Below are 24483 nucleotides of genomic sequence, written 5' to 3'. Positions count from 1 at the left end.
TCCACACGGACAGTGAACCAAGTCGGCAATCCAACCTGCCAAGCATCAGTCCGAACCAATGTACTACATTTCTGCCATTGTGATCCACTATCCGCAGGATCTTTTCCTGGAGGAAAAATTTTCCCGCTTTGTGCAATCATTTCGAACTTACATTCGGTTACATATATTAATCAAATTGAATTGCAAACGTGACGGACAAGCAATTGGAAAGAAGTCGCTCGGTAACACAAGTTGCGTGGTGGTGTTGTCGGATTCCCAAAAGTGAGCTTTTCAATTAAATAATGGAACTCAACAGTGAAGACATTCATAAAGTTGCTGTGCCTTTTATTTGTGAGAACAGTAAGAGGTGTTCCAACAGCAGGTTAAAGTCCAACAGGTTTGTTTGGAATCTCCAGCTATCGGAGAGCAGCTCCTTCATCATTTTTTTGGTGATGCACTCGCTCGGGGATGGCGTGCATACTGCTCAAACGTATATCTCACGAATTGCATGGACCAATATTCACCAAACATTGGGTGGTATAAAAGGTGGACTTAATGGACCCGCTGAAAATTATGAATGTGCGATTTGGGACAGGTCAACAGATCAAATAGGAAGAAGCTGTTTTCACTGACGTAGTGCAGCAGCAGCAAATGGGGATTTAACACAAATAAAGAAAAACAGAATCGGCTTCACGTTCAAGCAGCCGATGACTTCTCATAGTGTTCTCCAGACCATGTCTGCATGCAAAGTTATAGTGAGAATTTTCTAAACTGCTGCACTGAAGGAGAAATGACAGCCAAAGAGGACAGGGGGCATCTGGACTTGAACCAGAGACCTCTTGATCTGCAGTCAAATGCTCTACCACTGAGCTATACCCCCACAAGCTGTTTCAGAGCAATGATACGATGAATCCTCATTCCACTTATCGAGCTTTGTATTCTGTCTGCTTTCGTCCAAAGTGTGTGTTCGATATATTGGTGACGACCTTCAATTTATTCCCGTAGATGCACATTTTTCACAATGTCTCTTGACTTTACATTCGATACGCACTGGAAATATTCAGCAGATCAGGATGAAAGATCAAAAGGGAAACTGTGGAAGAATGGACGGCAGAAGAGATTAAGTAACAAATGGGATGATGGTGAAAAACAGAATAAGATATCAATGGAACAACTAAAGGGATAGAATGTGGAAATGTCATTCTGTTTGAACCAGGTCGTACTGCTCTGGGAATATTTTGCTTTTCTGTTTGTTCATGCAGATCACTGCTGCCGCACACTGAAAGATCTCAAATCCTTCCCCTTTGATAAAGAGAATACACACTTCGGTGAGCAAAGGAACACAATTCACACATGAAGAAACATATTCATTTCGTCCTGGAAAACGTTCAGAGGGAGTTCTGGATTTCTCTCGCCTAGATTTTTCCATTGGATTGTTATTGTCTGGATCCCCTTGGACGAGAGCCCGCAGCTATCAGTCCACGCTGAAGTGTCATCATTCTATGTACATCAGTCCTCATCTACATTTGGAATCAGTTTTCACAAATAAAGTAGGATATTAACAAAGCATAGTGGAGAAGAACTCGGGTTGAGCATTGGCACTGCCGGAGAAATTGAGTGCGAGAGTTCACCCAGGAAAACAGTGAAGTTTCAAAGTAATTGCGCCCGACGTGAACCCTGATATTGAAACACTCATGCTCTTCCGACTGAGATGGCCGAGCATTCAGCTTCTTATCACAGTATTATAACTGCTTGAAAGCAATGGGAGCGAAAGTTATTTTACGCAATCACATTTTCCGTTTCTAAGCTGGAACGCCTTCCGAGCATTATCACAGAATCATAGATTTTACAGTGCACACGTAGGCCCATCGAGTCTGCACCGCCTCACGGAAAGAGTACTTTATATAAGCCCACAGCTACTCCCATGCCAATAACCCCAGCTAACATTTTTGGACATTATCATGGAAACCCACGCAGACACAGGGAGAACGTGCATTGCAAACTCCACACGGACAGTGAACCAAGTCGGCAATCCAACCTGCCAAGCATCAGTCCTAACCAATGTACTACATTTCTGCCATTGTGATCCACTTTCCGCAGGATCTTTTCCTGGAGGAAAAATTTTCCCGCTTTGTGCAATCATTTCGAACTTACATTCGGTTACATATATTAATCAAATTGAATTGCAAACGTGACGGACAAGCAATTGGAAAGAAGTCGCTCGGTAACACAAGTTGCGTGGTGGTGTTGTCGGATTCCCAAAAGTGAGCTTTTCAATTAAATAATGGAACTCAACAGTGAAGACATTCATAAAGTTGCTGTGCCTTTTATTTGTGAGAACAGTAAGAGGTGTTCCAACAGCAGGTTAAAGTCCAACAGGTTTGTTTGGAATCTCCAGCTATCGGAGAGCAGCTCCTTCATCATATTTTTGGTGATGCACTCGCTCGGGGATGGCGTGCATACTGCTCAAACGTATATCTCACGAATTGCATGGACCAATATTCACCAAACATTGGGTGGTATAAAAGGTGGACTTAATGGACCTGCTGAAAATTATGAATGTGCGGTTTGGGACAGGTCAACAGATCAAATAGGAAGAAGCTGTTTTCACTGACGTAGTGCAGCAGCAGCAAATGGGGATTTAACAAAATAAAGAAAAACAGAATCGGCTTCACGTTCAAGCAGCCGATGACTTCTCATCGTGTTCTCGATACCATGTCTGCATGCAAAGTTGCGGTGAGAATTTTCTAAACTGCTGCACTGAAGGAGAAATGACAGCCAAAGAGGACCGGGGGCATCTGGACTTCAACCAGAGATCTCTTGATCTGCAGTCAAATGCTCTACCACTGAGCTATACCCCCACAAGCTGTTTCACAGCAATGATACGATGAATCCTCATTCCACTTATCGAGCTTTGTATTCTGTCTGCTTTCGTCCAAAGTGTGTGTTCGATATATTGGTGACGACCTTCAATTTATTCCCGTAGATGCGCATTTTTCACAATGTCTCTTGACTTTACATTCGATACGCACTGGAAATATTCAGCAGATCAGGATGAAAGATCAAAAGGGAAACTGTGGAAGAATGGACGGCAGAAGAGATTAAGTAACAAATGGGATGATGGTGAAAAACAGAATAAGATATCAATGGAACAACTAAAGGGATAGAATGTGGAAATGTCATTCTGTTTGAACCAGGTCGTACTGCTCTGGGAATATTTTGCTTTTCTGTTTGTTCATGCAGATCACTGCTGCCGCACACTGAAAGATCTCAAACCCTTCCCCTTTGATAAAGAGAATACACACTTCGGTGAGCAAAGGAACACAATTCACACATGAAGAAACATATTCATTTCGTCCTGGAAAACGTTCAGAGGGCGTTCTGGATTTCTCTCGCCTAGATTTTTCCATTGGATTGTTATTGTCTGGATCCCCTTGGACGAGAGCCCGCAGCTATCAGTCCACGATGAAGTGTCATCATTCTATGTACATCAGTCCTCATCTACATTTGGAATCAGTTTTCACAAATAAACTAGGATATTAACAAAGCATAGTGGAGAAGAACTCGGGTTGAGCATTGGCACTGCCGGAGAAATTGAGTGCGAGAGTTCACCCAGGAAAACAGTGAAGTTTCAAAGTAATTGCGCCCGACGTGAACCCTGATATTGAAACACTCATGCTCTTCCCACTGAGATGGCCGAGCATTCAGCTTCTTATCACAGTATTATAACTGCTTGAAAGCAATGGGAGCGAAAGTTATTTTACGCAATCACATTTTCCGTTTCTAAGCTGGAACGCCTTCCGAGCATTATCACAGAATCATAGATTTTACAGTGCACATGTAGGCCCATCGAGTCTGCACCGCCTCACAGAAAGAGTACTTTATATAAGCCCACAGCTACTCCCATGCTAATAACCCCAGCTAACATTTTTGGACATTATCATGGAAACCCACGCAGACACAGGGAGAACGTGCATTGCAAACTCCACACGGACAGTGAACCAAGTCGGCAATCCAACCTGCCAAGCATCAGTCCTAACCAATGTACTACATTTCTGCCATTGTGATCCACTTTCCGCAGGATCTTTTCCTGGAGGAAAAATTTTCCCGCTTTGTGCAATCATTTCGAACTTACATTCGGTTACATATATTAATCAAATTGAATTGCAAACGTGACGGACAAGCAATTGGAAAGAAGTCGCTCGGTAACACAAGTTGCGTGGTGGTGTTGTCGGATTCCCAAAAGTGAGCTTTTCAATTAAATAATGGAACTCAACAGTGAAGACATTCATAAAGTTGCTGTGCCTTTTATTTGTGAGAACAGTAAGAGGTGTTCCAACAGCAGGTTAAAGTCCAACAGGTTTGTTTGGAATCTCCAGCTATCGGAGAGCAGCTCCTTCATCATCATTTTGGTGATGCACTCGCTCAGGGATGGCGTGCATACTGCTCAAACGTATATTTCACGAATTGCATGGACTAATATTCACCAAAAATTGGGTGGTATAAAAGGTGGACTTTATGGACCTGCTGAAAATTATGAATGTGCGGTTTGGGACAGGTCAACAGATCAAATAGGAAGAAGCTGTTTTCACTGACGTAGTGCAGCAGCAGCAAATGGGGATTTAACACAAATAAAGAAAAACAGAATCGGCTTCACGTTCAAGCAGCCGATGACTTCTCATAGTGTTCTCCAGACCATGTCTGCATGCAAAGTTATGGTGAGAATTTTCTAAACTGCTGCACTGAAGGAGAAATGACAGCCAAAGAGGACAGGGGGCATCTGGACTTGAACCAGAGACCTCTTGATCTGCAGTCAAATGATCTACCACTGAGCTATACCCCCACAAGCTGTTTCAGAGCAATGATACGATGAATCCTCATTCCACTTATTGAGCTTTGTATTCTGTCTGCTTTCGTCCAAAGTGTGTGTTCGATATATTGGTGACGACCTTCAATTTATTCCCGTAGATGCACATTTTTCACAATGTCTCTTGACTTTACATTCGATACGCACTGGAAATATTCAGCAGATCAGGATGAAAGATCAAAAGGGAAACTGTGGAAGAATGGACGGCAGAAGAGATTAAGTAACAAATGGGATGATGGTGAAAAACAGAATAAGATATCAATGGAACAACTAAAGGGATAGAATGTGGAAATGTCATTCTGTTTGAACCAGGTCGTACTGCTCTGGGAATATTTTGCTTTTCTGTTTGTTCATGCAGATCACTGCTGCCGCACACTGAAAGATCTCAAATCCTTCCCCTTTGATAAAGAGAATACACACTTCGGTGAGCAAAGGAACACAATTCACACATGAAGAAACATATTCATTTCGTCCTGGAAAACGTTCAGAGGGAGTTCTGGATTTCTCTCGCCTAGATCTTTCCATTGGATTGTTATTGTCTGGATCCCCTTGGACGAGAGCCCGCAGCTATCAGTCCACGCTGAAGTGTCATCATTCTATGTACATCAGTCCTCATCTACATTTGGAATCAGTTTTCACAAATAAACTAGGATATTAACAAAGCATAGTGGAGAAGAACTCGGGTTGAGCATTGGCACTGCCGGAGAAATTGAGTGCGAGAGTTCACCCAGGAAAACAGTGAAGTTTCAAAGTAATTGCGCCCGACGTGAACCCTGATATTGAAACACTCATGCTCTTCCCACTGAGATGGCCGAGCATTCAGCTTCTTATCACAGTATTATAACTGCTTGAAAGCAATGGGAGCGAAAGTTATTTTACGCAATCACATTTTCCGTTTCTAAGCTGGAACGCCTTCCGAGCATTATCACAGAATCATAGATTTTACAGTGCACACGTAGGCCCATCGAGTCTGCACCGCCTCACGGAAAGAGTACTTTATATAAGCCCACAGCTACTCCCATGCCAATAACCCCAGCTAACATTTTTGGACATTATCATGGAAACCCACGCAGACACAGGGAGAACGTGCATTGCAAACTCCACACGGACAGTGAACCAAGTCGGCAATCCAACCTGCCAAGCATCAGTCCTAACCAATGTACTACATTTCTGCCATTGTGATCCACTTTCCGCAGGATCTTTTCCTGGAGGAAAAATTTTCCCGCTTTGTGCAATCATTTCGAACTTACATTCGGTTACATATATTAATCAAATTGAATTGCAAACGTGACGGACAAGCAATTGGAAAGAAGTCGCTCGGTAACACAAGTTGCGTGGTGGTGTTGTCGGATTCCCAAAAGTGAGCTTTTCAATTAAATAATGGAACTCAACAGTGAAGACATTCATAAAGTTGCTGTGCCTTTTATTTGTGAGAACAGTAAGAGGTGTTCCAACAGCAGGTTAAAGTCCAACAGGTTTGTTTGGAATCTCCAGCTATCGGAGAGCAGCTCCTTCATCATTTTTTTGGTGATGCACTCGCTCGGGGATGGCGTGCATACTGCTCAAATGTATATCTCACGAATTGCATGGACCAATATTCACCAAACATTGGGTGGTATAAAAGGTGGACTTAATGGACCCGCTGAAAATTATGAATGTGCGATTTGGGACAGGTCAACAGATCAAATAGGAAGAAGCTGTTTTCACTGACGTAGTGCAGCAGCAGCAAATGGGGATTTAACACAAATAAAGAAAAACAGAATCGGCTTCACGTTCAAGAAACCGATGACTTCTCATAGTGTTCTCCAGACCATGTCTGCATGCAAAGTTATGGTGAGAATTTTCTAAACTGCTGCACTGAAGGAGAAATGACAGCCAAAGAGGACAGGGGGCATCTGGACTTGAACCAGAGACCTCTCGATCTGCAGTCAAATGCTCTACCACTGAGCTATACCCCCACAAGCTGTTTCAGAGCACTGATACGATGAATCCTCATTCCACTTATCGAGCTTTGTATTCTGTCTGCTTTCATCCAAAGTGTGTGTTCGATATATTGGTGACGACCTTCAATTTATTCCCGTAGATGCACATTTTTCACAATGTCTCTTGACTTTACATTCGATACGCACTGGAAATATTCAGCAGATCAGGATGAAAGATCAAAAGGGAAACTGTGGAAGAATGGACGGCAGAAGAGATTAAGTAACAAATGGGATGATGGTGAAAAACAGAATAAGATATCAATGGAACAACTAAAGGGATAGAATGTGGAAATGTCATTCTGTTTGAACCAGGTCGTACTGCTCTGGGAATATTTTGCTTTTCTGTTTGTTCATGCAGATCACTGCTGCCGCACACTGAAAGATCTCAAATCCTTCCCCTTTGATAAAGAGAATACACACTTCGGTGAGCAAAGGAACACAATTCACACATGAAGAAACATATTCATTTCGTCCTGGAAAACGTTCAGAGGGAGTTCTGGATTTCTCTCGCCTAGATTTTTCCATTGGATTGTTATTGTCTGGATCCCCTTGGACGAGAGCCCGCAGCTATCAGTCCACGCTGAAGTGTCATCATTCTATGTACATCAGTCCTCATCTACATTTGGAATCAGTTTTCACAAATAAACTAGGATATTAACAAAGCATAGTGGAGAAGAACTCGGGTTGAGCATTGGCACTGCCGGAGAAATTGAGTGCGAGAGTTCACCCAGGAAAACAGTGAACTTTCAAAGTAATTGCGCCCGACGTGAACCCTGATATTGAAACACTCATGCTCTTCCCACTGAGATGGCCGAGCATTCAGCTTCTTATCACAGTATTATAACTGCTTGAAAGCAATGGGAGCGAAAGTTATTTTACGCAATCACATTTTCCGTTTCTAAGCTGGAACGCCTTCCGAGCATTATCACAGAATCATAGATTTTACAGTGCACACGTAGGCCCATCGAGTCTGCACCGCCTCACGGAAAGAGTACTTTATATAAGCCCACAGCTACTCCCATGCCAATAACCCCAGCTAACATTTTTGGACATTATCATGGAAACCCACGCAGACACAGGGAGAACGTGCATTGCAAACTCCACACGGACAGTGAACCAAGTCGGCAATCCAACCTGCCAAGCATCAGTCCTAACCAATGTACTACATTTCTGCCATTGTGATCCACTTTCCGCAGGATCTTTTCCTGGAGGAAAAATTTTCCCGCTTTGTGCAATCATTTCGAACTTACATTCGGTTACATATATTAATCAAATTGAATTGCAAACGTGACGGACAAGCAATTGGAAAGAAGTCGCTCGGTAACACAAGTTGCGTGGTGGTGTTGTCGGATTCCCAAAAGTGAGCTTTTCAATTAAATAATGGAACTCAACAGTGAAGACATTCATAAAGTTGCTGTGCCTTTTATTTGTGAGAACAGTAAGAGGTGTTCCAACAGCAGGTTAAAGTCCAACAGGTTTGTTTGGAATCTCCATCTATCGGAGAGCAGCTCCTTCATCATCATTTTGGTGATGCACTCGCTCAGGGATGGCGTGCATACTGCTCAAACGTATATTTCACGAATTGCATGGACTAATATTCACCAAAAATTGGGTGGTATAAAAGGTGGACTTTATGGACCTGCTGAAAATTATGAATGTGCGGTTTGGGACAGGTCAACAGATCAAATAGGAAGAAGCTGTTTTCACTGACGTAGTGCAGCAGCAGCAAATGGGGATTTAACACAAATAAAGAAAAACAGAATCGGCTTCACGTTCAAGAAACCGATGACTTCTCATAGTGTTCTCCAGACCATGTCTGCATGCAAAGTTATGGTGAGAATTTTCTAAACTGCTGCACTGAAGGAGAAATGACAGCCAAAGAGGACAGGGGGCATCTGGACTTGAACCAGAGACCTCTTGATCTGCAGTCAAATGCTCTACCACTGAGCTATACCCCCACAAGCTGTTTCAGAGCAATGATACGATGAATCCTCATTCCACTTATCGAGCTTTGTATTCTGTCTGCTTTCATCCAAAGTGTGTGTTCGATATATTGGTGACGACCTTCAATTTATTCCCGTAGATGCACATTTTTCACAATGTCTCTTGACTTTACATTCGATACGCACTGGAAATATTCAGCAGATCAGGATGAAAGATCAAAAGGGAAACTGTGGAAGAATGGACGGCAGAAGAGATTAAGTAACAAATGGGATGATGGTGAAAAACAGAATAAGATATCAATGGAACAACTAAAGGGATAGAATGTGGAAATGTCATTCTGTTTGAACCAGGTCGTACTGCTCTGGGAATATTTTGCTTTTCTGTTTGTTCATGCAGATCACTGCTGCCGCACACTGAAAGATCTCAAATCCTTCCCCTTTGATAAAGAGAATACACACTTCGGTGAGCAAAGGAACACAATTCACACATGAAGAAACATATTCATTTCGTCCTGGAAAACGTTCAGAGGGAGTTCTGGATTTCTCTCGCCTAGATTTTTCCATTGGATTGTTATTGTCTGGATCCCCTTGGACGAGAGCCCGCAGCTATCAGTCCACGCTGAAGTGTCATCATTCTATGTACATCAGTCCTCATCTACATTTGGAATCAGTTTTCACAAATAAACTAGGATATTAACAAAGCATAGTGGAGAAGAACTCGGGTTGAGCATTGGCACTGCCGGAGAAATTGAGTGCGAGAGTTCACCCAGGAAAACAGTGAAGTTTCAAAGTAATTGCGCCCGACGTGAACCCTGATATTGAAACACTCATGCTCTTCCCACTGAGATGGCCGAGCATTCAGCTTCTTATCACAGTATTATAACTGCTTGAAAGCAATGGGAGCGAAAGTTATTTTACGCAATCACATTTTCCGTTTCTAAGCTGGAACGCCTTCCGAGCATTATCACAGAATCATAGATTTTACAGTGCACACGTAGGCCCATCGAGTCTGCACCGCCTCACGGAAAGAGTACTTTATATAAGCCCACAGCTACTCCCATGCCAATAACCCCAGCTAACATTTTTGGACATTATCATGGAAACCCACGCAGACACAGGGAGAACGTGCATTGCAAACTCCACACGGACAGTGAACCAAGTCGGCAATCCAACCTGCCAAGCATCAGTCCTAACCAATGTACTACATTTCTGCCATTGTGATCCACTTTCCGCAGGATCTTTTCCTGGAGGAAAAATTTTCCCGCTTTGTGCAATCATTTCGAACTTACATTCGGTTACATATATTAATCAAATTGAATTGCAAACGTGACGGACAAGCAATTGGAAAGAAGTCGCTCGGTAACACAAGTTGCGTGGTGGTGTTGTCGGATTCCCAAAAGTGAGCTTTTCAATTAAATAATGGAACTCAACAGTGAAGACATTCATAAAGTTGCTGTGCCTTTTATTTGTGAGAACAGTAAGAGGTGTTCCAACAGCAGGTTAAAGTCCAACAGGTTTGTTTGGAATCTCCAGCTATCGGAGAGCAGCTCCTTCATCATATTTTTGGTGATGCACTCGCTCGGGGATGGCGTGCATACTGCTCAAACGTATATCTCACGAATTGCATGGACCAATATTCACCAAACATTGGGTGGTATAAAAGGTGGACTTAATGGACCTGCTGAAAATTATGAATGTGCGGTTTGGGACAGGTCAACAGATCAAATAGGAAGAAGCTGTTTTCACTGACGTAGTGCAGCAGCAGCAAATGGGGATTTAACAAAATAAAGAAAAACAGAACCGACTTCACGTTCAAGCAGCCGATGACTTCTCATCGTGTTCTCGAGACCATGTCTGCATGCAAAGTTGCGGTGAGAATTTTCTAAACTGCTGCACTGAAGGAGAAATGACAGCCAAAGAGGACAGGGGGCATTTGGACTTGAACCAGAGACCTCTTGATCTGCAGTCAAATGCTCTACCACTGAGCTATACCCCCACAAGCTGTTTCACAGCAATGATACGATGAATCCTCATTCCACTTATCGAGCTTTGTATTCTGTCTGCTTTCGTCCAAAGTGTGTGTTCGATATATTGGTGACGACCTTCAATTTATTCCCGTAGATGCGCATTTTTCACAATGTCTCTTGACTTTACATTCGATACGCACTGGAAATATTCAGCAGATCAGGATGAAAGATCAAAAGGGAAACTGTGGAAGAATGGACGGCAGAAGAGATTAAGTAACAAATGGGATGATGGTGAAAAACAGAATAAGATATCAATGGAACAACTAAAGGGATAGAATGTGGAAATGTCATTCTGTTTGAACCAGGTCGTACTGCTCTGGGAATATTTTGCTTTTCTGTTTGTTCATGCAGATCACTGCTGCCACACACTGAAAGATCTCAAACCCTTCCCCTTTGATAAAGAGAATACACACTTCGGTGAGCAAAGGAACACAATTCACACATGAAGAAACATATTCATTTCGTCCTGGAAAACGTTCAGAGGGCGTTCTGGATTTCTCTCGCCTAGATTTTTCCATTGGATTGTTATTGTCTGGATCCCCTTGGACGAGAGCCCGCAGCTATCAGTCCACGATGAAGTGTCATCATTCTATGTACATCAGTCCTCATCTACATTTGGAATCAGTTTTCACAAATAAACTAGGATATTAACAAAGCATAGTGGAGAAGAACTCGGGTTGAGCATTGGCACTGCCGGAGAAATTGAGTGCGAGAGTTCACCCAGGAAAACAGTGAAGTTTCAAAGTAATTGCGCCCGACGTGAACCCTGATATTGAAACACTCATGCTCTTCCCACTGAGATGGCCGAGCATTCAGCTTCTTATCACAGTATTATAACTGCTTGAAAGCAATGGGAGCGAAAGTTATTTTACGCAATCACATTTTCCGTTTCTAAGCTGGAACGCCTTCCGAGCATTATCACAGAATCATAGATTTTACAGTGCACATGTAGGCCCATCGAGTCTGCACCGCCTCACAGAAAGAGTACTTTATATAAGCCCACAGCTACTCCCATGCTAATAACCCCAGCTAACATTTTTGGACATTATCATGGAAACCCACGCAGACACAGGGAGAACGTGCATTGCAAACTCCACACGGACAGTGAACCAAGTCGGCAATCCAACCTGCCAAGCATCAGTCCTAACCAATGTACTACATTTCTGCCATTGTGATCCACTTTCCGCAGGATCTTTTCCTGGAGGAAAAATTTTCCCGCTTTGTGCAATCATTTCGAACTTACATTCGGTTACATATATTAATCAAATTGAATTGCAAACGTGACGGACAAGCAATTGGAAAGAAGTCGCTCGGTAACACAAGTTGCGTGGTGGTGTTGTCGGATTCCCAAAAGTGAGCTTTTCAATTAAATAATGGAACTCAACAGTGAAGACATTCATAAAGTTGCTGTGCCTTTTATTTGTGAGAACAGTAAGAGGTGTTCCAACAGCAGGTTAAAGTCCAACAGGTTTGTTTGGAATCTCCATCTATCGGAGAGCAGCTCCTTCATCATCATTTTGGTGATGCACTCGCTCAGGGATGGCGTGCATACTGCTCAAACGTATATTTCACGAATTGCATGGACTAATATTCACCAAAAATTGGGTGGTATAACAGGTGGCCTTTATGGACCTGCTGAAAATTATGAATGTGCGGTTTGGGACAGGTCAACAGATCAAATAGGAAGAAGCTGTTTTCACTGACTTAGTGCAGCAGCAGCAAATGGGGATTTAACACAAATAAAGAAAAACAGAATTGGCTTCACGTTCAAGCAGCCGATGACTTCTCATAGTGTTCTCCAGACCATGTCTGCATGCAAAGTTATGGTGAGAATTTTCTAAACTGCTGCACTGAAGGAGAAATGACAGCCGAAGAGGACAGGGGGCATCTGGACTTGAACCAGAGACCTCTTGATCTGCAGTCAAATGCTCTACCACTGAGCTATACCCCCACAAGCTGTTTCAGAGCAATGATACGATGAATCCTCATTCCACTTATCGAGCTTTGTATTCTGTCTGCTTTCGTCCAAAGTGTGTGTTCGATATATTGGTGACGACCTTCAATTTATTCCCGTAGATGCACATTTTTCACAATGTCTCTTGACTTTACATTCGATACGCAATGGAAATATTCAGCAGATCAGGATGAAAGATCAAAAGGGAAACTGTGGAAGAATGGACGGCAGAAGAGATTAAGTAACAAATGGGATGATGGTGAAAAACAGAATAAGATATCAATGGAACAACTAAAGGGATAGAATGTGGAAATGTCATTCTGTTTGAACCAGGTCGTACTGCTCTGGGAATATTTTGCTTTTCTGTTTGTTCATGCAGATCACTGCTGCCGCACACTGAAAGATCTCAAATCCTTCCCCTTTGATAAAGAGAATACACACTTCGGTGAGCAAAGGAACACAATTCACACATGAAGAAACATATTCATTTCGTCCTGGAAAACGTTCAGAGGGAGTTCTGGATTTCTCTCGCCTAGATCTTTCCATTGGATTGTTATTGTCTGGATCCCCTTGGACGAGAGCCCGCAGCTATCAGTCCACGATGAAGTGTCATCATTCTATGTACATCAGTCCTCATCTACATTTGGAATCAGTTTTCACAAATAAACTAGGATATTAACAAAGCATAGTGGAGAAGAACTCGGGTTGAGCATTGGCACTGCCGGAGAAATTGAGTGCGAGAGTTCACCCAGGACAACAGTGAAGTTTCAAAGTAATTGCGCCCGACGTGAACCCTGATATTGAAACACTCATGCTCTTCCGACTGAGATGGCCGAGCATTCAGCTTCTTATCACAGTATTATAACTGCTTGAAAGCAATGGGAGCGAAAGTTATTTTACGCAATCACATTTTCCGTTTCTAAGCTGGAACGCCTTCCGAGCATTATCACAGAATCATAGATTTTACAGTGCACACGTAGGCCCATCGAGTCTGCACCGCCTCACGGAAAGAGTACTTTATATAAGCCCACAGCTACTCCCATGCCAATAACCCCAGCTAACATTTTTGGACATTATCATGGAAACCCACGCAGACACAGGGAGAACGTGCATTGCAAACTCCACACGGACAGTGAACCAAGTCGGCAATCCAACCTGCCAAGCATCAGTCCTAACCAATGTACTACATTTCTGCCATTGTGATCCACTTTCCGCAGGATCTTTTCCTGGAGGAAAAATTTTCCCGCTTTGTGCAATCATTTCGAACTTACATTCGGTTACATATATTAATCAAATTGAATTGCAAACGTGACGGACAAGCAATTGGAAAGAAGTCGCTCGGTAACACAAGTTGCGTGGTGGTGTTGTCGGATTCCCAAAAGTGAGCTTTTCAATTAAATAATGGAACTCAACAGTGAAGACATTCATAAAGTTGCTGTGCCTTTTATTTGTGAGAACAGTAAGAGGTGTTCCAACAGCAGGTTAAAGTCCAACAGGTTTGTTTGGAATCTCCAGCTATCGGAGAGCAGCTCCTTCATCATTTTTTTGGTGATGCACTCGCTCGGGGATGGCGTGCATACTGCTCAAACGTATATCTCACGAATTGCATGGACCAATATTCACCAAACATTGGGTGGTATAAAAGGTGGACTTAATGGACCCGCTGAAAATTATGAATGTGCGATTTGGGACAGGTCAACAGATCAAATAGGAAGAAGCTGTTTTCACTGACGTAGTGCAGCAGCAGCAAATGGGGATTTAACACAAATAAAGAAAAACAGAATCGGCTTCACGTTCAAGCAGCCGATGACTTCTCATAGTGTTCTCCAGACCATGTCTGCATGCAAAGTTATAGTGAGAATTTTCTAAACTGCTGCACTGAAGGAGAAATGACAGCCAAAGAGGACAGGGGGCATCTGGACTTGAACCAGAGACCTCTTGATCTGCAGTCAAATGCTCTACCACTGAGCTATACCCCCACAAGCGGTTTCAGAGCAATGATGCGATGAATCCTCATTCCACTTATCGAGCTTTGTATTCTGTCTGCTTTCATCCAAAGTGTGTGTTCGATATATTGGTGACGACCTTCAATTTATTCCCGTAGATGCACATTTTTCACAATGTCTCTTGACTTTACATTCGATACGCACTGGAAATATTCAGCAGATCAGGATGAAAGATCAAAAGGGAAACTGTGGAAGAATGGACGGCAGAAGAGATTAAGTAACAAATGGGATGATGGTGAAAAACAGAATAAGATATCAATGGAACAACTAAAGGGATAGAATGTGGAAATGTCATTCTGTTTGAACCAGGTCGTACTGCTCTGGGAATATTTTGCTTTTCTGTTTGTTCATGCAGATCACTGCTGCCGCACACTGAAAGATCTCAAATCCTTCCCCTTTGATAAAGAGAATACACACTTCGGTGAGCAAAGGAACACAATTCACACATGAAGAAACATATTCATTTCGTCCTGGAAAACGTTCAGAGGGAGTTCTGGATTTCTCTCGCCTAGATCTTTCCATTGGATTGTTATTGTCTGGATCCCCTTGGACGAGAGCCCGCAGCTATCAGTCCACGATGAAGTGTCATCATTCTATGTACATCAGTCCTCATCTACATTTGGAATCAGTTTTCACAAATAAACTAGGATATTAACAAAGCATAGTGGAGAAGAACTCGGGTTGAGCATTGGCACTGCCGGAGAAATTGAGTGCGAGAGTTCACCCAGGAAAACAGTGAAGTTTCAAAGTAATTGCGCCCGACCTGAACCCTGATATTGAAACACTCATGCTCTTCCGACTGAGATGGCCGAGCATTCAGCTTCTTATCACAGTATTATAACTGCTTGAAAGCAATGGGAGCGAAAGTTATTTTACGCAATCACATTTTCCGTTTCTAAGCTGGAACGCCTTCCGAGCATTATCACAGAATCATAGATTTTACAGTGCACACGTAGGCCCATCGAGTCTGCACCGCCTCACGGAAAGAGTACTTTATATAAGCCCACAGCTACTCCCATGCCAATAACCCCAGCTAACATTTTTGGACATTATCAAGGAAACCCACGCAGACACAGGGAGAACGTGCATTGCAAACTCCACACGGACAGTGAACCAAGTCGGCAATCCAACCTGCCAAGCATCAGTCCGAACCAATGTACTACATTTCTGCCATTGTGATCCACTATCCGCAGGATCTTTTCCTGGAGGAAAATTTTTCCCGCTTTGTGCAATCATTTCGAACTTACATTCGGTTACATATATTAATCAAATTGAATTGCAAACGTGACGGACAAGCAATTGGAAAGAAGTCGCTCGGTAACACAAGTTGCGTGGTGGTGTTGTCGGATTCCCAAAAGTGAGCTTTTCAATTAAATAATGGAACTCAACAGTGAAGACATTCATAAAGTTGCTGTGCCTTTTATTTGTGAGAACAGTAAGAGGTGTTCCAACAGCAGGTTAAAGTCCAACAGGTTTGTTTGGAATCTCCAGCTATCGGAGAGCAGCTCCTTCATCATTTTTTTGGTGATGCACTCGCTCGGGGATGGCGTGCATACTGCTCAAACGTATATCTCACGAATTGCATGGACCAATATTCACCAAACATTGGGTGGTATAAAAGGTGGACTTAATGGACCCGCTGAAAATTATGAATGTGCGATTTGGGACAGGTCAACAGATCAAATAGGAAGAAGCTGTTTTCACTGACGTAGTGCAGCAGCAGCAAATGGGGATTTAACACAAATAAAGAAAAACAGAATCGGCTTCACGTTCAAGCAGCCGATGACTTCTCATACTGTTCTCCAGACCATGTCTGCATGCAAAGTTATAGTGAGAATTTTCTAAACTGCTGCACTGAAGGAGAAATGACAGCCAAAGAGGACAGGGGGCATCTGGACTTGAACCAGAGACCTCTTGATCTGCAGTCAAATGCTCTACCACTGAGCTATACCCCCACAAGCGGTTTCACAGTAATGATACGATGAATCCTCATTCCACTTATCGAGCTTTGTATTCTGTCTGCTTTCATCCAAAGTGTGTGTTCGATATATTGGTGACGACCTTCAATTTATTCCCGTAGATGCACATTTTTCACAATGTCTCTTGACTTTACATTCGATACGCACTGGAAATATTCAGCAGATCAGGATGAAAGATCAAAAGGGAAACTGTGGAAGAATGGACGGCAGAAGAGATTCAGTAACAAATGGGATGATGGTGAAAAACAGAATAAGATATCAATGGAACAACTAAAGGGATAGAATGTGGAAATGTCATTCTGTTTGAACCAGGTCGTACTGCTCTGGGAATATTTTGCTTTTCTGTTTGTTCATGCAGATCACTGCTGCCGCACACTGAAAGATCTCAAATCCTTCCCCTTTGATAAAGAGAATACACACTTCGGTGAGCAAAGGAACACAATTCACACATGAAGAAACATATTCATTTCGTCCTGGAAAACGTTCAGAGGGAGTTCTGGATTTCTCTCGCCTAGATTTTTCCATTGGATTGTTATTGTCTGGATCCCCTTGGACGAGAGCCCGCAGCTATCAGTCCACGATGAAGTGTTATCATTCTATGTACATCAGTCCTCATCTACATTTGGAATCAGTTTTCACAAATAAACTAGGATATTAACAAAGCATAGTGGAGAAGAACTCGGGTTGAGCATTGGCACTGCCGGAGAAATTGAGTGCGAGAGTTCACCCAGGAAAACAGTGAAGTTTCAAAGTAATTGCGCCCGACGTGAACCCTGATATTGAAACACTCATGCTCTTCCCACTGAGATGGCCGAGCATTCAGCTTCTTATCACAGTATTATAACTGCTTGAAAGCAATGGGAGCGAAAGTTATTTTACGGAATCACATTTTCCGTTTTTAAGCTGGAACGCCTTCCGAGCATTATCACAGAATCATAGATTTTACAGTGCACACGTAGGCCCATCGAGTCTGCACCGCCTCACGGAAAGAGTACTTTATATAAGCCCACAGCTACTCCCATGCCAATAACCCCAGCTAACATTTTTGGACATTATCATGGAAACCCACGCAGACACAGGGAGAACGTGCATTGCAAACTCCACACGGACAGTGAACCAAGTCGGCAATCCAACCTGCCAAGCATCAGTCCGAACCAATGTACTACATTTCTGCCATTGTGATCCACTTTCCGCAGGATCTTTTCCTGGAGGAAAAATTTTCCCGCTTTGTGCAATCATTTCGAACTTACATTCGGTTACATATATTAATCAAATTGAATTGCAAACGTGACGGACAAGCAATTGGAAAGAAGTCGCTCGGTAACAAAAGTTGCGTGGTGGTGTTGTCGGATTCCCAAAAGTGAGCTTTTCAATTAAATAATGGAACTCAACAGTGAAGACATTCATAAAGTTGCTGTGCCTTTTATTTGTGAGAACAGTAAGAGGTGTTCCAACAGCAGGTTAAAGTCCAACAGGTTTGTTTGGAATCTCCAGCTATCGGAGAGCAGCTCCTTCATCATTTTTTTGGTGATGCACTCGCTCGGGGATGGCGTGCATACTGCTCAAACGTATATCTCACGAATTGCATGGACCAATATTCACCAAACATTGGGTGGTATAAAAGGTGGACTTAATGGACCCGCTGAAAATTATGAATGTGCGATTTGGGACAGGTCAACAGATCAAATAGGAAGAAGCTGTTTTCACTGACGTAGTGCAGCAGCAGCAAATGGGGATTTAACACAAATAAAGAAAAACAGAATCGGCTTCACGTTCAAGCAGCCGATGACTTCTCATAGTGTTCTCCAGACCATGTCTGCATGCAAAGTTATAGTGAGAGTTTTCAAAACTGCTGCACTGAAGGAGAAATGACAGCCAAAGAGGACAGGGGGCATCTGGACTTGAACCAGAGACCTCTTGATCTGCAGTCAAATGCTCTACCACTGAGCTATACCCCCACAAGCTGTTTCAGAGCAATGATACGATGAATCCTCATTCCACTTATCGAGCTTTGTATTCTGTCTGCTTTCATCCAAAGTGTGTGTTCGATATATTGGTGACGACCTTCAATTTATTCCCGTAGATGCACATTTTTCACAATGTCTCTTGACTTTACATTCGATACGCACTGGAAATATTCAGCAGATCAGGATGAAAGATCAAAAGGGAAACTGTGGAAGAATGGACGGCAGAAGAGATTCAGTAACAAATGGGATGATGGTGAAAAACAGAATAAGATATCAATGGAACAACTAAAGGGATAGAATGTGGAAATGTCATTCTGTTTGAACCAGGTCGTACTGCTCTGGGAATATTTTGCTTTTCTGTTTGTTCATGCAGATCACTGCTGCCGCACACTGAAAGATCTCATATCCTTCCCCTTTGATAAAGAGAATACACACTTCGGTGAGCAAAGGAACACAATTCACACATGAAGAAACATATTCATTTCGTCCTGGAAAACGTTCAGAGGGAGTTCTGGATTTCTCTCGCCTAGATCTTTCCATTGGATTGTTATTGTCTGGATCCCCTTGGACGAGAGCCCGCAGCTATCTGTCCACGATGAAGTGTCATCATTCTATGTACATCAGTCCTCATCTACATTTGGAATCAGTTTTCACAAATAAACTAGGATATTAACAAAGCATAGTGGAGAAGAACTCGGGTTGAGCATTGGCACTGCCGGAGAAATTGAGTGCGAGAGTTCACCCAGGAAAACAGTGAAGTTTCAAAGTAATTGCGCCCGACCTGAACCCTGATATTGAAACACTCATGCTCTTCCGACTGAGATGGCCGAGCATTCAGCTTCTTATCACAGTATTATAACTGCTTGAAAGCAATGGGAGCGAAAGTTATTTTACGCAAACACATTTTCCGTTTCTAAGCTGGAACGCCTTCCGAGCATTATCACAGAATCATAGATTTTACAGTGCACACGTAGGCCCATCGAGTCTGCACCGCCTCACGGAAAGAGTACTTTATATAAGCCCACAGCTACTCCCATGCCAATAACCCCAGCTAACATTTTTGGACATTATCAAGGAAACCCACGCAGACACAGGGAGAACGTGCATTGCAAACTCCACACGGACAGTGAACCAAGTCGGCAATCCAACCTGCCAAGCATCAGTCCGAACCAATGTACTACATTTCTGCCATTGTGATCCACTATCCGCAGGATCTTTTCCTGGAGGAAAATTTTTCCCGCTTTGTGCAATCATTTCGAACTTACATTCGGTTACATATATTAATCAAATTGAATTGCAAACGTGACGGACAAGCAATTGGAAAGAAGTCGCTCGGTAACACAAGTTGCGTGGTGGTGTTGTCGGATTCCCAAAAGTGAGCTTTTCAATTAAATAATGGAACTCAACAGTGAAGACATTCATAAAGTTGCTGTGCCTTTTATTTGTGAGAACAGTAAGAGGTGTTCCAACAGCAGGTTAAAGTCCAACAGGTTTGTTTGGAATCTCCAGCTATCGGAGAGCAGCTCCTTCATCATTTTTTTGGTGATGCACTCGCTCGGGGATGGCGTGCATACTGCTCAAACGTATATCTCACGAATTGCATGGACCAATATTCACCAAACATTGGGTGGTATAAAAGGTGGACTTAATGGACCCGCTGAAAATTATGAATGTGCGATTTGGGACAGGTCAACAGATCAAATAGGAAGAAGCTGTTTTCACTGACGTAGTGCAGCAGCAGCAAATGGGGATTTAACACAAATAAAGAAAAACAGAATCGGCTTCACGTTCAAGCAGCCGATGACTTCTCATAGTGTTCTCCAGACCATGTCTGCATGCAAAGTTATAGTGAGAATTTTCTAAACTGCTGCACTGAAGGAGAAATGACAGCCAAAGAGGACAGGGGGCATCTGGACTTGAACCAGAGACCTCTTGATCTGCAGTCAAATGCTCTACCACTGAGCTATACCCCCACAAGCAGTTTCACAGTAATGATACGATGAATCCTCATTCCACTTATCGAGCTTTGTATTCTGTCTGCTTTCATCCAAAGTGTGTGTTCGATATATTGGTGACGACCTTCAATTTATTCCCGTAGATGCACATTTTTCACAATGTCTCTTGACTTTACATTCGATACGCACTGGAAATATTCAGCAGATCAGGATGAAAGATCAAAAGGGAAACTGTGGAAGAATGGACGGCAGAAGAGATTCAGTAACAAATGGGATGATGGTGAAAAACAGAATAAGATATCAATGGAACAACTAAAGGGATAGAATGTGGAAATGTCATTCTGTTTGAACCAGGTCGTACTGCTCTGGGAATATTTTGCTTTTCTGTTTGTTCATGCAGATCACTGCTGCCGCACACTGAAAGATCTCAAATCCTTCCCCTTTGATAAAGAGAATACACACTTCGGTGAGCAAAGGAACACAATTCACACATGAAGAAACATATTCATTTCGTCCTGGAAAACGTTCAGAGGGAGTTCTGGATTTCTCTCGCCTAGATTTTTCCATTGGATTGTTATTGTCTGGATCCCCTTGGACGAGAGCCCGCAGCTATCAGTCCACGCTGAAGTGTCATCATTCTATGTACATCAGTCCTCATCTACATTTGGAATCAGTTTTCACAAATAAACTAGGATATTAACAAAGCATAGTGGAGAAGAACTCGGGTTGAGCATTGGCACTGCCGGAGAAATTGAGTGCGAGAGTTCACCCAGGAAAACAGTGAAGTTTCAAAGTAATTGCGCCCGACGTGAACCCTGATATTGAAACACTCATGCTCTTCCCACTGAGATGGCCGAGCATTCAGCTTCTTATCACAGTATTATAACTGCTTGAAAGCAATGGGAGCGAAAGTTATTTTACGGAATCACATTTTCCGTTTTTAAGCTGGAACGCCTTCCGAGCATTATCACAGAATCATAGATTTTACAGTGCACACGTAGGCCCATCGAGTCTGCACCGCCTCACGGAAAGAGTACTTTATATAAGCCCACAGCTACTCCCATGCCAATAACCCCAGCTAACATTTTTGGACATTATCATGGAAACCCACGCAGACACAGGGAGAACGTGCATTGCAAACTCCACACGGACAGTGAACCAAGTCGGCAATCCAACCTGCCAAGCATCAGTCCGAACCAATGTACTACATTTCTGCCATTGTGATCCACTTTCCGCAGGATCTTTTCCTGGAGGAAAAATTTTCCCGCTTTGTGCAATCATTTCGAACTTACATTCGGTTACATATATTAATCAAATTGAATTGCAAACGTGACGGACAAGCAATTGGAAAGAAGTCGCTCGGTAACACAAGTTGCGTGGTGGTGTTGTCGGATTCCCAAAAGTGAGCTTTTCAATTAAATAATGGAACTCAACAGTGAAGACATTCATAAAGTTGCTGTGCCTTTTATTTGTGAGAACAGTAAGAGGTGTTCCAACAGCAGGTTAAAGTCCAACAGGTTTGTTTGGAATCTCCAGCTATCGGAGAGCAGCTCCTTCATCATTTTTTTGGTGATGCACTCGCTCGGGGATGGCGTGCATACTGCTCAAACGTATATCTCACGAATTGCATGGACCAATATTCACCAAACATTGGGTGGTATAAAAGGTGGACTTAATGGACCCGCTGAAAATTATGAATGTGCGATTTGGGACAGGTCAACAGATCAAATAGGAAGAAGCTGTTTTCACTGACGTAGTGCAGCAGCAGCAAATGGGGATTTAACACAAATAAAGAAAAACAGAATCGGCTTCACGTTCAAGCAGCCGATGACTTCTCATAGTGTTCTCCAGACCATGTCTGCATGCAAAGTTATAGTGAGAGTTTTCAAAACTGCTGCACTGAAGGAGAAATGACAGCCAAAGAGGACAGGGGGCATCTGGACTTGAACCAGAGACCACTTGATCTGCAGTCAAATGCTCTACCACTGAGCTATACCCCCACAAGCTGTTTCAGAGCAATGATACGATGAATCCTCATTCCACTTATCGAGCTTTGTATTCTGTCTGCTTTCATCCAAAGTGTGTGTTCGATATATTGGTGACGACCTTCAATTTATTCCCGTAGATGCACATTTTTCACAATGTCTCTTGACTTTACATTCGATACGCACTGGAAATATTCAGCAGATCAGGATGAAAGATCAAAAGGGAAACTGTGGAAGAATGGACGGCAGAAGAGATTCAGTAACAAATGGGATGATGGTGAAAAACAGAATAAGATATCAATGGAACAACTAAAGGGATAGAATGTGGAAATGTCATTCTGTTTGAACCAGGTCGTACTGCTCTGGGAATATTTTGCTTTTCTGTTTGTTCATGCAGATCACTGCTGCCGCACACTGAAAGATCTCATATCCTTCCCCTTTGATAAAGAGAATACACACTTCGGTGAGCAAAGGAACACAATTCACACATGAAGAAACATATTCATTTCGTCCTGGAAAACGTTCAGAGGGAGTTCTGGATTTCTCTCGCCTAGATCTTTCCATTGGATTGTTATTGTCTGGATCCCCTTGGACGAGAGCCCGCAGCTATCAGTCCACGATGAAGTGTCATCATTCTATGTACATCAGTCCTCATCTACATTTGGAATCAGTTTTCACAAATAAACTAGGATATTAACAAAGCATAGTGGAGAAGAACTCGGGTTGAGCATTGGCACTGCCGGAGAAATTGAGTGCGAGAGTTCACCCAGGAAAACAGTGAAGTTTCAAAGTAATTGCGCCCGACCTGAACCCTGATATTGAAACACTCATGCTCTTCCGACTGAGATGGCCGAGCATTCAGCTTCTTATCACAGTATTATAACTGCTTGAAAGCAATGGGAGCGAAAGTTATTTTACGCAAACACATTTTCCGTTTCTAAGCTGGAACGCCTTCCGAGCATTATCACAGAATCATAGATTTTACAGTGCACACGTAGGCCCATCGAGTCTGCACCGCCTCACGGAAAGAGTACTTTATATAAGCCCACAGCTACTCCCATGCCAATAACCCCAGCTAACATTTTTGGACATTATCAAGGAAACCCACGCAGACACAGGGAGAACGTGCATTGCAAACTCCACACGGACAGTGAACCAAGTCGGCAATCCAACCTGCCAAGCATCAGTCCGAACCAATGTACTACATTTCTGCCATTGTGATCCACTATCCGCAGGATCTTTTCCTGGAGGAAAATTTTTCCCGCTTTGTGCAATCATTTCGAACTTACATTCGGTTACATATATTAATCAAATTGAATTGCAAACGTGACGGACAAGCAATTGGAAAGAAGTCGCTCGGTAACACAAGTTGCGTGGTGGTGTTGTCGGATTCCCAAAAGTGAGCTTTTCAATTAAATAATGGAACTCAACAGTGAAGACATTCATAAAGTTGCTGTGCCTTTTATTTGTGAGAACAGTAAGAGGTGTTCCAACAGCAGGTTAAAGTCCAACAGGTTTGTTTGGAATCTCCAGCTATCGGAGAGCAGCTCCTTCATCATTTTTTGGTGATGCACTCGCTCGGGGATGGCGTGCATACTGCTCAAACGTATATCTCACGAATTGCATGGACCAATATTCACCAAACATTGGGTGGTATAAAAGGTGGACTTAATGGACCCGCTGAAAATTATGAATGTGCGATTTGGGACAGGTCAACAGATCAAATAGGAAGAAGCTGTTTTCACTGACGTAGTGCAGCAGCAGCAAATGGGGATTTAACACAAATAAAGAAAAACAGAATCGGCTTCACGTTCAAGCAGCCGATGACTTCTCATAGTG

At 42.9% G+C, this 24483-nt stretch overlaps 12 non-coding genes across 12 annotated transcripts; all 12 read right to left on the bottom strand.

Annotated features, from left to right (window-relative positions):
- Positions 1-787: 787 nt before the first annotated feature.
- On the bottom strand, positions 788-859 carry trnac-gca (transfer RNA cysteine (anticodon GCA)). Its single transcript has one exon. It is a non-coding gene; the product is annotated as a tRNA-Cys (tRNA).
- A 1909-nt stretch (positions 860-2768) lies between these two features.
- Positions 2769-2840, bottom strand: trnac-gca (transfer RNA cysteine (anticodon GCA)). Its single transcript has one exon. It is a non-coding gene; the product is annotated as a tRNA-Cys (tRNA).
- A 1910-nt stretch (positions 2841-4750) lies between these two features.
- Positions 4751-4822, bottom strand: trnac-gca (transfer RNA cysteine (anticodon GCA)). The gene has a single exon. It is a non-coding gene; the product is annotated as a tRNA-Cys (tRNA).
- A 1910-nt stretch (positions 4823-6732) lies between these two features.
- On the bottom strand, positions 6733-6804 carry trnac-gca (transfer RNA cysteine (anticodon GCA)). Its single transcript has one exon. It is a non-coding gene; the product is annotated as a tRNA-Cys (tRNA).
- Positions 6805-8714: 1910 nt separating this feature from the next.
- trnac-gca (transfer RNA cysteine (anticodon GCA)) lies at positions 8715-8786 on the bottom strand. The gene has a single exon. It is a non-coding gene; the product is annotated as a tRNA-Cys (tRNA).
- Positions 8787-10695: 1909 nt separating this feature from the next.
- trnac-gca (transfer RNA cysteine (anticodon GCA)) lies at positions 10696-10767 on the bottom strand. The gene has a single exon. It is a non-coding gene; the product is annotated as a tRNA-Cys (tRNA).
- A 1910-nt stretch (positions 10768-12677) lies between these two features.
- On the bottom strand, positions 12678-12749 carry trnac-gca (transfer RNA cysteine (anticodon GCA)). The gene has a single exon. It is a non-coding gene; the product is annotated as a tRNA-Cys (tRNA).
- A 1910-nt stretch (positions 12750-14659) lies between these two features.
- trnac-gca (transfer RNA cysteine (anticodon GCA)) lies at positions 14660-14731 on the bottom strand. The gene has a single exon. It is a non-coding gene; the product is annotated as a tRNA-Cys (tRNA).
- Positions 14732-16641: 1910 nt separating this feature from the next.
- Positions 16642-16713, bottom strand: trnac-gca (transfer RNA cysteine (anticodon GCA)). The gene has a single exon. It is a non-coding gene; the product is annotated as a tRNA-Cys (tRNA).
- Positions 16714-18623: 1910 nt separating this feature from the next.
- On the bottom strand, positions 18624-18695 carry trnac-gca (transfer RNA cysteine (anticodon GCA)). The gene has a single exon. It is a non-coding gene; the product is annotated as a tRNA-Cys (tRNA).
- Positions 18696-20605: 1910 nt separating this feature from the next.
- On the bottom strand, positions 20606-20677 carry trnac-gca (transfer RNA cysteine (anticodon GCA)). Its single transcript has one exon. It is a non-coding gene; the product is annotated as a tRNA-Cys (tRNA).
- A 1910-nt stretch (positions 20678-22587) lies between these two features.
- On the bottom strand, positions 22588-22659 carry trnac-gca (transfer RNA cysteine (anticodon GCA)). Its single transcript has one exon. It is a non-coding gene; the product is annotated as a tRNA-Cys (tRNA).
- Positions 22660-24483: the final 1824 nt, after the last annotated feature.

This window comes from Scyliorhinus torazame, chromosome 5 (assembly GCF_047496885.1).
Source record: "Scyliorhinus torazame isolate Kashiwa2021f chromosome 5, sScyTor2.1, whole genome shotgun sequence".
Taxonomy (NCBI): Eukaryota; Metazoa; Chordata; class Chondrichthyes; order Carcharhiniformes; family Scyliorhinidae; genus Scyliorhinus; species Scyliorhinus torazame.
This window is presented reverse-complemented; position numbering and strand designations above follow the sequence as displayed.